The sequence below is a fragment of the Malania oleifera genome, chromosome 1, assembly GCF_029873635.1.
Source record: "Malania oleifera isolate guangnan ecotype guangnan chromosome 1, ASM2987363v1, whole genome shotgun sequence".
NCBI classification, from domain to species: domain Eukaryota; kingdom Viridiplantae; phylum Streptophyta; class Magnoliopsida; order Santalales; family Ximeniaceae; genus Malania; species Malania oleifera.
In genome coordinates this window covers 50,752,401-50,765,086 of record NC_080417.1, presented here as the reverse complement: position 1 = coordinate 50,765,086, position 12,686 = coordinate 50,752,401, and positions in this window count along the sequence as shown.

Here is a 12,686-nt window from a genome sequence, read left to right as displayed (position 1 = left end):
CCTATTTAGTCTTCACACCCTTTCTTTTTAAATGGACATTCAAATTTGATATGCCCCTTTTTCTTACATTGATAGCATATTGTATTGGTGTAGGCATTGCTAGATGTGGTAGCATAGTCTTTGGATTCTTTTGAAAAATAACCCATATAAAGTTTCTTTTTCCTTATATTTTCAATTCCATTGAAACCAATACCTTCTTTATTTAGAGTCAGCCTTTGTGAGCCTATCATCTTATCAAAGTTTGCTTTTCCTTTTGTAAAGTTATAGATGATTTTTCTTTGTCTTCAATCTAATTTTTGTGATCATTTAACTCTATCTCTTTCTCATTGTCAACCTTCTTTAATGATTTCTCTAATTCTAGAGATAATTTTCTTACTTGATCCTCTAATTCAGAAATATATATATCTTTCTTATATCCTATAGAGGATAGGGATCGTAGATCTTCTATCATTTTTTCATTCTTGCTTTCTAATTCTTTAATTTTTAAATCCTTTTCTTTTTCATCAAGATCTTTGGCTTCTAACTCCTTTGTCATAACTTCATTCTTACTTTCTATTTTCTTGATTCTAAATCCTTTTCTTTTTCTACAGCCTTAAGGAATTCTAATTCTTTCATTATTCCTTCATTCATATTTTTCAATGAAGTATTTTTTTAGTTACTTTAATCAGCATCTTATGAACTTTGAATAAATCATTTTGAAGTTCTTCATAAGATGACATGCTCTCATCATCGGATTCATCACCACAAGAATTATTTGAAGATTTAGATGAGGAACTTTCCTCATTGTTCTAAGCCATAAAGCATGTATAAGCAACCTCTTGGTCACTTGATTCATTTTCTGAACTACTTGTACTCATCATGTCCCAAGTAGTGGCTTTCATGGCCTTTTTCTCTTTCTTCTTAGATTCTTTCTTTAGTAGTAGTGGACATTCTGGTTTTATATGTCCAACTTTATTGCAATTGTAGCACGTAGGAGTTTTATTCTTTGATTTTTTGCTAACTTCTTCTTCTGATTCAGAGTTTTGATTACTTCTTTTGAATTTGTTTCTCCTTCTTAGTATTCTTGCTAGCTTTTTAGATATGAAGGCTACTTCAGTTTCATCCATTTCTTCTTCACTACTTGAGTTGTCTTTGAAGGCTTTGAAGGCTATTGAATCTTGGGTTTTGGCTTTTCCATTCTTTTCATTCATAGTCATTTCATATGTAAGTAGAGAACCTATAAGCTCATCTAAGAAAGTGGTTTTCAGATTTCTTCCTTCAGTTATGGCAGTGGCTTTTGGTTCCCATTTTGGTGGCAGCCCTCTAAGAATTTTCCTAATCATCTCATAAGAAGTGTAGGTTTTTCCTAGAACATTTAGGGAATTGATTATGTGTGTGAACCTAGTAAACATATTAGTTATGGATTCATCCGGGTTCATTTTAAAAGCTTCATATTCACTTGTAAGCATATCGATCCTATTATCCCTAACATCTATAGTTCCTTCATATGTTACTTCTAATTTGTCCCATATCTCCTTAGCTGATTTGCAAGCCATTATTCTATTAAATTCATTGGCATCTAAAGCACAATATAGAGCATTCATGGCACTAGAATTTACTTGCAACATCTTTTTGTCTAAGTCTGTCATATCAATTTTCTCCTTAGGGACTTGTTCACCATCAACTATCTTAGTGGGCATTTGATCACCTTCCATGACAACCTCCCAAGTTTTCCAATTCATAGTTTGAAGATATATTTGCATTCTCTTTTTTCAAAAGGTATAGTTCAAACCACAAAAAATTGGTGACCTAGTTGAAGATTGTCCCTCTCCAGAGGGAGATACGCCTAATTAATCCATTTAGATCTTTTTATAGCTTCTAATTAAGATTTGCTATAACCTGGCTCTGATACCAATTGAAAAGTAAGGTGTAGTCCCAAGAGGGGGGGGGGGTGAATTGGATTATAAAACTTTTTTTTAATTCCTTTTGAGAATTCTTAAACTTCTTTTATTTCTTTTAAACAATTCTTGACTTCTTTGTTTAATTCTTTAATCACAAAAGAACTTAAATTCTTTTATCCAATCAACAATACTATTTCTTAGCCAAACAAGTAATCAATCATTCAATCAAATAGCCAAGCCAATTAATCAATCAAAAATTAAAAGTAAACAACCAAACCAAAATTAACACATACAAAACTTTGGCAAAGTAAGCACTTAAAATAGTTTGTTTATATAAGCCCTGTATATATGAAATTTGTACTTGTTGATATAAAGCCCTGTATTGATAGTTTTGCTTCTTCAATATGATGTGCAATATATCATCCAAACAACATAATATCTACACTCTTCTAATTATTCAGAACTCAACTAAACTCTCAGTTAATTTATCCTTGGGCTGTTAACCAAATAACGTACTCCCATATGGTTTCCGCAAGAAATGGTATAACCAATGTACTCCCTTTTGGTTTCCGAAACCCAAATCAAAATTACATTTCAAGTTTACTTGATTCCCAAATATACGTAGTATATATGATTTTCAATTTAAACCATCTACGCAATTTAAATCTGTACTTAAAATAAAGAGTAAGGGAAAGAGAGAGTGAGACCGGGATTTGTACGAGGTTCAGCTTATACCCAGCCTACGTCCTCGCCTTTGGCAAACCACCAAAGGATTCACTAAACTTGTTCCTTTGACGGGCAGAACAATAACTTTACAACACTCCTTGGTTAATGCTAGAGCCCGCCTCTCTAAGCAATATCCCCTTGCTTAGCAAATGATCCAAACAATCCTTGGAATCGTCAATCTACAAGGAATAAATCAAATAGATGCATACAAATAATGCTCACACCAAGAGCTGATTAGTACACTTTAGAAACTAATATACTTCAAATTCAAAATACCAAAAGAATGAAGTAAGAAGCTCAATGTAAATATCACCGATTTACTTCTCTTTAATGAGGATCAAGAACTTAAATTAGACACTTCAGAGAAGATGTAAAAGCTTAGAAATTTCCCAAGAAATTCGCTGCAATTCAGCACTTAAAGCAGATAACAAGAGCTTTGAGTAAGGGAGATTTTGAAAGAATGTTTAATGCTTGGGGTAAATGTGAAAATCATAAAACATGTATTTATAGACTTGAAAAACATTCACATTCGTGCTGCCCAAGTTTACTTGGAGTGCCCTTCAAGTTTCCAAAAGGATTGAGGCCTGAACTGCCCGTTGTCCTACTTTGGGAGCCTGAAGTTACAGGGTCAGGCGCCTGAAGACACACTGCCTGTTTTGATTTTCTTCAGCAAAATCCTCGGTCGCCTGGACAGTACAAAATCAGTTTCCTTCTTTCTTTTTCAAATATATTTGGCTTCCTTGCTTTCTTTCTTTTGAAAGATATTTTCTAGGGTTTTAAAATAAAGTCTTAAAGTCCATTTATGTCCTCTAATGAGTTTCATTTCATTCATAATGATATTTTTACCTTTGAAGTACTTACATGAAGATTTCCTAACAAATTAAACACTTCTTGTTCTTTGAAAACTTCATGGTCATCTTGAAGCTTTGAGTTCATTCCATCTTCAGATGTCTTTGAGCTTCCCTTTTTGACCACTTCATGACATATCAAATACTTTTAAGCTTGTTGGTGATCTTTTGAAGCTTTGTTGGTCTTGGCTTTCTAAGTTGCCTAAAAAAACATCATTACTTGAACACACAATGTCATCAAACCTTTCCTTCATTTGTTACCATCAAAACAAGAGGTGAAAGCCTTATTCGGCTAATGGTCATTATTTAACCCCTCATGACAGCGTTGTGCAGCTCATAGGCTGGACTTAACTCTGGTTGGCCTACCAAGATAAGTCACCTGAATACTCTACCAATCCTTAGTCAAACCTTTACTGCAATCCCTCCAAAGGCAGGTACCATATCTATCTCGTCAAACTAGCCTCCTCAACCCAAGAATTTGGGGAGACTGCAATCCCTCCATAGGAACGGTAGACGGAATGCACACACTATTTGAGATATGTGGTTGCACTCTGATACGAAATAGCAATGGTACACCGTGCTTTACTGACTGAATCTGTATGAAATAAATAATCTAACTAAAATAATTCATTAGGGATCTGATTCTGCTTAATACTAATATATATATATATATATATATATATAATTATCTTACTGTTTCATCATGATTCCAAAATAATCATATTACTATAAATCTGATCTAAAATATTGTAATATCTAACTGAAATAACTATATTATTTGACTATAATATTTGACTAAATAATTTGTAATATCTGAGTGTCGTGGTTTTAGAAAGTCATGGAATTCTTTAAATACTGTAAAATATCTATTTGTAAAATATATCTGTTTGAATAGTATCTCTCTGTAAAATATATCTATCTGTATAATATCTGTCTATAAAATATATCTATCTGAATAGTATCTATCTGTAAAATATATATATATCTGTATAATATCTAATAAAACATATTTCTGTGCAAAAATACTATAAATCATGATTTTCTAAAAACTACATAAACACTGTATTGAGCAAATACCTACTCATGCCACACAAATAATAACACTCATATTTTGGAATCAGTAAAACTGTATTGTTTATACCCTGTATCTTAATAAACAAATACTATACTTTACTGATAAAATTTTCTGAATTTACTAGCATAGCATATTTCCCTTACCTTGGCTAACTGAACTCGTATACTGGTGCTAACTTACTCCCACAGCGTTCATAATTTCATATTCCTGAAATTACACACATACATATATATATTTTCCTGTCAAATAACTGAATACCTAGAATAGTTTTCCTACTCATATTTCCTGAATTATAAACTTTTCCTCATCATACCTAGTTTCCTAAGAACACCCTCTAGATTCCTCTAACTTGCCTACAGTAAAAGTCCCAAAATTCTAAATTCACAACACCTACATAAGTCGTCCCAAACACTAGTATAACAAAATTTACTATTAAATATAGGTTCGAAAAATCCTACAAACCTAATAACCCTTAAATAATCTACTTACTTTGATTTTGGGATGGTTCCCAAACTTCTCAAATCAAAATTCTGCTCCGGCTAGGTTGTAGAGAATCTCCCCAGGATCATCGTGGCTTTTGATTGTCGAACTAGGGTGAAACGAGGCTAAAAATCTAGAGAGAAGCGAGAGAAACCAAAACCAAGTGAGAGAGAGAGAGAATCGGTTGATTTTTTTTTTTGTCAAAAATCTAATTTTTGTGCTTATATAGATGGCTAGCCATATGGCCTCGTCGACGAGGTGAAGAAGGCAGTTCGTCACCCATTTCATCCTAGTATAGTAGAGAACGACTTATCCTACCATATAATGCCTTGAAAGATGTCATGTCGATGCTGACCTGATAACTGTTATTATATGTGAACTCTACCAGCGGCATATACTAGGTCTAACTATCCCCAAAATCTAGCATGCATGCTCATAGTATATCCTCAAGTATCTGAATCATCCTCTCTATTTTCCTATCAGTTTAAGGATGAAAAGTTGTGCTGAATGATAATTGAGACCCCAAAGCCTCCTGTAAGCTCCTCCAAAACAGTGATGTGAAACGTGGGTCACGGTCTGATGCTATAGATATTGGCACTCCATGGGGTCAAACTATATCCTGAATGTATATCTCTACTAGTCTGTTCATGGGGTAACTAACTTTAATAGGGAGAAAGTGGGCTATCTTCGTCAGCCGGTCTACAATCACCCAAACGACATTCTGCCTGTGTAGTGCCAGTGGTAACCCTCAAACAAAGTCCATGGATATATGGTCCCACTTCCACTTGGGAATGTGGAGTGGTTGTAATTGTCCTACTGGCCTCTAGTACTCAGCTTTTATCTACTGGCATGTTAAACATTGCTCCACAAATTTAGCTATCTCCCTTTTCATGCCGCTCCACCAAAAGAATTCTCAAAGATCTCGATACATCTTAGTACTGCCAAGATGAAAAGTGTGTAGGGATTTGTGTGTCTCCTCTAAGATATCACTCCTAATCTCAGCATCTACAGGAACACACAGTCTAGTATGAAACTGCAGGGCTCTATCATCTGATATACTAAACTCCTCTCCATGTCCGTCCTGCACCTTTTCTATCAACTCTACCAACTCTGCGTCATTTTTTTTGAGCAGCTTTAATTCATTCTTGTAAGGTAGGATGTAACACCAGGTTGACAACAAGTGTCTGGTGACCATCCTCTACTAACACTACACCGAGCCTCTCTAGGTCCATCCGAATTAGATGCTGAGTCTCCACTATTGACAATACTGCTCCCACTGACTTCTGGCTTAGTGCATCAGTCACCACATTAGCTTTCCCTAGATGGTAGCTGATCGTACAATCATAATCTTTAATAAGCTTTAGCCATCTTCTTTACTTCATATTCCATTCCTTCTGAGTGAAGAAATACTTTAAACTTTTATGGTCTGTAAAGATTTCACATTTCCCACCACAAAGATAAGGCCTCTAGATCTTTAGAGCATATACCACTGCAGCTAATTCTAAATCATGCATAGGATAGTTCTTCTCATATTCTTTGAGTTTCCTAGATGCATAAGCAATAACCCTCCCGTGCTGCATCAACACGTACCAAAGTCCCCTCTAGGACGCATCACTATATATGACAAATCCATCCTCCCCTAATGAAATAGCTAACACTGGAGCAGTAACCAGCTGCTGTTTCAACTTCTGGAAGCTCTGCTTACACTCATCAGACCATTCAAACCTCGCATTCTTCCTTGTGAGCCATGTCAAGGGACCTGATAATCTGGAAAATTCATCTACAAAACGCCTATAGTACCCTACTAAACCAAGAAAACTTCTAACCTCCTTAACGTTTCCCAGCCATGGCCAATCTACCACTACTTCTATCTTACCTAGATCAACTAATATGTCGTCTCCAGAGATCACATGCCCGAGAAAGGTGACCTACTCAACGATAATTCACATTTCTTGAATTTTGCATACAACTTTCTTTCTCTCAATAACTGCAACACCAGCCTCAAATGATGCTCGTGCTCCTCAAAACTCTTATAGTAAACCAGTATGTCATCAATAAATACCACAAAAAATTGGTCTAGATACTGATGGAACACCCGATTCATTAGATCCATAAACATTGTCAGTGCATTAGTTACACCAAACAACATAACTAGAAACTCATAATGCCCATACATGGTCTGGAAAGCTGTCCTCAAAATGTCCTACGCTTTAACTTTCACCTGGTGATATCCTGACCAGAGGTCCATCTTGGAATAGATTTGGGTCCCCTGGAGTTGATCAAACAGATCATCAATTCTGGGAAGAGGATATTGATTCTTGATGGTCAATTTGTTTATCTCTCTATAATCAATACACATCCTTATGGTCCCATCCTTCTTTTTCATGAACAAGACTAGCGTTCCCCAGGGCGACATGCTGGGCCTGATAAAACCTTTATCTAACAACTCTTGTAGTTGATCTTTCAATTCTTCCAATTTAGCTGGAGCCATTCTATAAGGTGCTTTAGATATTGGTATCGTCCCTGGAAGCAAATCACTTGCAGACTCTATCTCCTGCTCTGATGGTAATCCAGATAACTTCTTTGGAAAAACATTTGGAAATTCTCTAATTACTGGAATATTAAACTGTTTCAGTTCTTCTTATGGCATTTCCTTTATATAGGCAATATAACCTTGGCAACCACCTAGAATTAAGTTCCTCGCCTGAATAGCTGACACTAACTGTGGCAAGGGCAACACATGTGAACCCATAAATCTGAATTCTTGCTCACTTGGGGGGTCTGAAAATCACTTCCTTTCGATGACAATCTATGTTGGCGTGATTAGCTGCCAACCAATTCATACCCAATATTACATCAAATCCCTGCATGTCTAGTACCACAAGATCAGCTAGTAGTACTTTCTCCTAAATGCCCATTAGAAAATTTTTTAGTATCCTCCTATACTTAATTACTGATCCAATCGGCGTGACAACTAACAATTCAACATCTAACTGTTGTTGCTCAACCCCAGATAACTTAGCATATCCTGATGATACAAAAGAATGGGTGGCACCTGTGTCAAATAAAACAACAACTTTATATGGTAAAGTAGTAATAATACATGTCATGACGTCTCTAGCAGCCTCAGCATCTCCCAGCTTCAATGCATAAACCCTCGCTGGTGCCTTATTCCTCTGCTGGCCCTCCGTGAGGTGCATGATAACCACCTCGAAATGGTCTACGAACTGGTGCTTGGGCTAGTTGTAACGCCCCAACCTGGGTCGACCAGGGAGCACTGCATCTCATCTCCTCCACTTGGACCAGACAATAAGGGGGCGAGCCTTATCGGACTAATGACTGGCCCCAGAGATCAACACGTGTTCTTTTCAATGTGTTTTGTCCTCACTCACATACTTCCTAAGAAAACTTCCCAAGAGGTCACCCATACCAATATTGCTCCAAGCCAAGCACACTTAACCGTGGAGTTCTCATAGGAAAGCTCCCGAAAAGAAAGGTGCACCTTGTTTTTATGGGTAGTAACATCTAATATTTTAATTCTTTTCATCCATGGGGTATCACATTCTCCCCCACTTATAGAACGCAACGTCCTCATTGTGAACCCACATTTCCAAAACCAGGCGATGTGAATCTCATCACACTTCCGGCTGAGTGTTGGCTTTTATATCATTTGTAATGCCCCAACCTGGGTCGGCCAGGGAGCATTGCATCTCTTCTCCTCCACCTGGACCAGACAACAGGGGGCGGGCCTTATCGGACTAGTGACTGGCCCTAGAGATCAACACGTGTCCTTTTTAGTGTGTTTTGTCCTCACTCACACACTTCCTAAGAAAACTTCCCAGGAGGTTATCCATCCCAATATTTCTCCAAGCCAAGCATGCTTAATCATGGAGTTCTTATGGGAAAGCTCCCGAAAAAAAAGGTGCACCTTGTTTATATAGGTAGTAACATCTAATATTTTTAAGTCTTTTCATCCATGGGGTATCACATTCTCCCCCACTTATAGAACGCAACGTCCTCATTGCAAACTCACATTTCCAAACCCAGGCGATGTGAATCTCATCACACTTTCGGCTGGGTGTTGGCTTTGATACCATTTGTAACGGCCCAACCTGGGTCGGCCAGGGAGCACTACATCTCTCCTCTTCCACCTGGACTAGACAACAGGGGGGCGGGCCTTATTGGACTAATGACTGGCCTTAGAGATCAACACGTGTCCTTTTCAATGTGTTTTGTCCTCACTCACACACTTCCTAAGAAAACTTCCCAGAAGATCACCCATCCCAATATTGCTCCAAGCCAAGCACGCTTAACCATGGAGTTTTTATGGGAAAGCTTTCGAAAAGAAAGGTGCACCTTGTTTATATGAGTAGTAACATCTAATCTTTTTAAATCTTTTCATCCATAGGGTATCACACCAGTAGTCCCTGACATGACCAAGACCTATGATCGGGTCTTCTATAACGATAGTAGACGTTCTCACCCATCCTACATTCACCTGGATGCCTAAGGCTACATCTAAGGCAAATGGGGTGAGCCTACTCACCCTGAAACCCTCAGTTTCCTATCATCTGCCTTTAACCTCCTCTATACCGATCTCCTCTCCATGGGCCTCGACTGGAACCCGCCTGAAAACCTAGAGGTGTGGGCCTTTTCCTTTGGCTCGTACCCCCACATCTGTCTGCTCGCTCTCCTCTGCTACTATGGCTCTGTCAACTAACTCAGAGAATTCCTATATCTTTAGTACTGCCACCTGCTTAGATATATCTCGCCTCAAGCCCCTCTCGAACATCCTGACCTTCTTGACTTCATCTGGCACTATATATAGAGCAAATCGTGATAGCTCAATAAATTTTTCCGCATACTACTGAACTGTCAATGGCCCCTGTGTCAAACATAGAAACTCCTGCACTTTAACCTCTCTAATAGTAGCAGGAAAATATCTATCAAAGAATATGTCTTTTAATCGAGTTAGGTCATAGGCACGGGTATGGGTCTCTACTTCTCCAGTAATCTAGTGGTCGTCCATCATTTCTCAGCCTCCCCTGCCAACTTATATGTGGCATAATGAACCCTCTGCTCATCAGTGCAATGAAGCACCGTCAGTATTTTCTCTATCTCCTGCATCCAGTTCTCAGCAACTGCAGGATCAGCTGCTCCTAAAAACGCTGGAGGGTTCATCTTTGTGAACTTCTCTATCGTATATCCCTACGCCTACGCCGAAGATGGACCTCCCTGCTCCCCGGAGTTCCGTGCAATCTCAACCATGACCTGCTGAGTTACACTGTGTAAAATAGTATTTGAATCTCCACCGCCCATGCTAAAGGGCCATGCTCCATCATCGCCGCTAGCGTGAGCACTGCCACCTTTAGGGTCTATCCTGTAATAATACCAAATTTTTCTGAGAACCCAAACCTCATAATACTATTCTAACTAAAATTTCCTCATACCACCTATCACTAATTTAAGGTCTAGTTCTATCGTATAGAAAAGAAACCGATGATAGTTTACTATGGTTTTCTTGAAATCATCATCTCAGGAAAAACATAGAAACCACCTTGAAGTTCCTGCTTCCAGACTGTAGAACAGAACCCTAGATTCTCATCTTAATTTCCCAACATGAACTCACTCATATTTTGTTCTATCTTTCTCCAAGAATTCCATTCCTATATTATGGTATTGTTTTCCGCTGCACTCCAAAGTCTATAGAACCTAACAACCTAGGCTTTGATACCAAAAATGTAATGGCTTGAAAATTCATACCATTTTTTTTTTCTAATAATATATAAAATGTACTAATAATCATTTTACTCTGATACCCCCATATTATCTGCTATAACATCTCAGGCCCCACGAGGGCATTATGGAAAATCTTGTTCACAAAATAGCATACCTATGCAGCAGAACACATAAAGTTATACATCTATATTTACAATACCAGAATCCAGTATTAACCAAAAACATACATACATAATTATACATCATCCCAACATCTTCTACCAAAACACTCCTGAATATTATTCAAAAATGCAATCCCCTGATAACACTTATCCTATAGACAGGGTAGTCTAGACGACCTTTCTACTTGCGAGCCTGATCTTCTCATTTAACTGGATCACCTGAAAAATGTTGATTTACTAGGATGACACAATGTTTAGTAAGAAAAAATATGCTATTACAAATGTGTGGGAACTGAGTTTACATAAATAATTTAATGATAAATAACTAAACTGAGATATCATGTAAATACTGTGTAACTCACACCTACATTGCTTAAAATACAACTGTATTATATGAGTTTTCTATTTATTCATATTGCTAAGAATATAATATATCTACTGTTATTCTGTATATATATAATTGAGTAATATCCCTCGAAATCTATATGTAATGATTTAACCCCTCATGACAGGGTTGTGTGGCCCGTAAGCTAGACTTAACTCTGATTGGCCTACCAGGATAAGTCACTTAAATACTCTACCAATCCTCAGTTCGACCTTTACTGTAATCCCTCCAAAGGCACGGTACTGGTATCTACCTCGTCAAACCGGCCTCCTCAATCCAGGAATCTAGGGAGATTACAATCCTTCCATAGGAACGGTAGACGGAATCCACACACTATCTAAGATATGTGGTTGCACTCTGATATGAAATAGCAACGGTACCGTGCTCTGCTAATAGAATCAGTCAGAAATAATTAATCTGACTGAAATAATTCATTAGAGATCAGATACTGTATAATACTAATATACATATATATATATATATATATATATAAAATTATGTTGATGTTTCATCATGATTCCAAAATAACTATAACACTATAAATCTGATATGAAATACTCTAATATATGACTGTAATATCTAACTAAATAATCTGTAATATCTGAGTGTTGTGGTCTTGGACAATTATGGAATTCTTTAAATACTGTAAAATATATGTCTGTAAAATATATCTATTTATATAATATCTATCTGTCTGTTTGAATAGTATTTGTCTATAAAGTATATTTGTTTGTATAATATCTAATAAAACATATTTTTGTGTAAAAATACTGTTAATCATGATATTCTGAAAACTACATAAACACTGTACTAAGCAAATGTCTACTCATGCCACATAAATAATAAAACTCATATTCTGAAATTTGTAAAACTGTATAGTTTATACCCTATATCTTAATAAACAAATACTATACTTTACTAATAAAATTTTATGAATTTACTAGCATAGCATATTTCCCTTACCTTGGCTAACTGAACTCGTCTACTTTTTCTAACTCATGCCCACAGCATTCAAAATTCCATATTTATGAAATTACACACATACATATATATTTTCTTGTCAAATAACTTAATACCCAGAATAATTTTCCTACTCATATTTCTTGAATTATAAACTATTCCTCATCTTACCTGGGTTCCTGAGAACACCCTCTAGATTCCCCTAACTTGCCTACAGTAAAAGTCCCAAAACCCTAAATTCACAACACCCACATAAATCACCCCAAACACCAGTATAACAACATTTACTGTTAAATCTAGGTTCAGAAAACCCTACAAACCCAATAACTCTTAAATAATCTATTTACCCTGATTTTGGGATAGTTCTGAAATTTCTCAAATCAAAATTCTGCTCCGGTTTGGTTGTGGAGAATCTCCCCGGGATCATGGTGG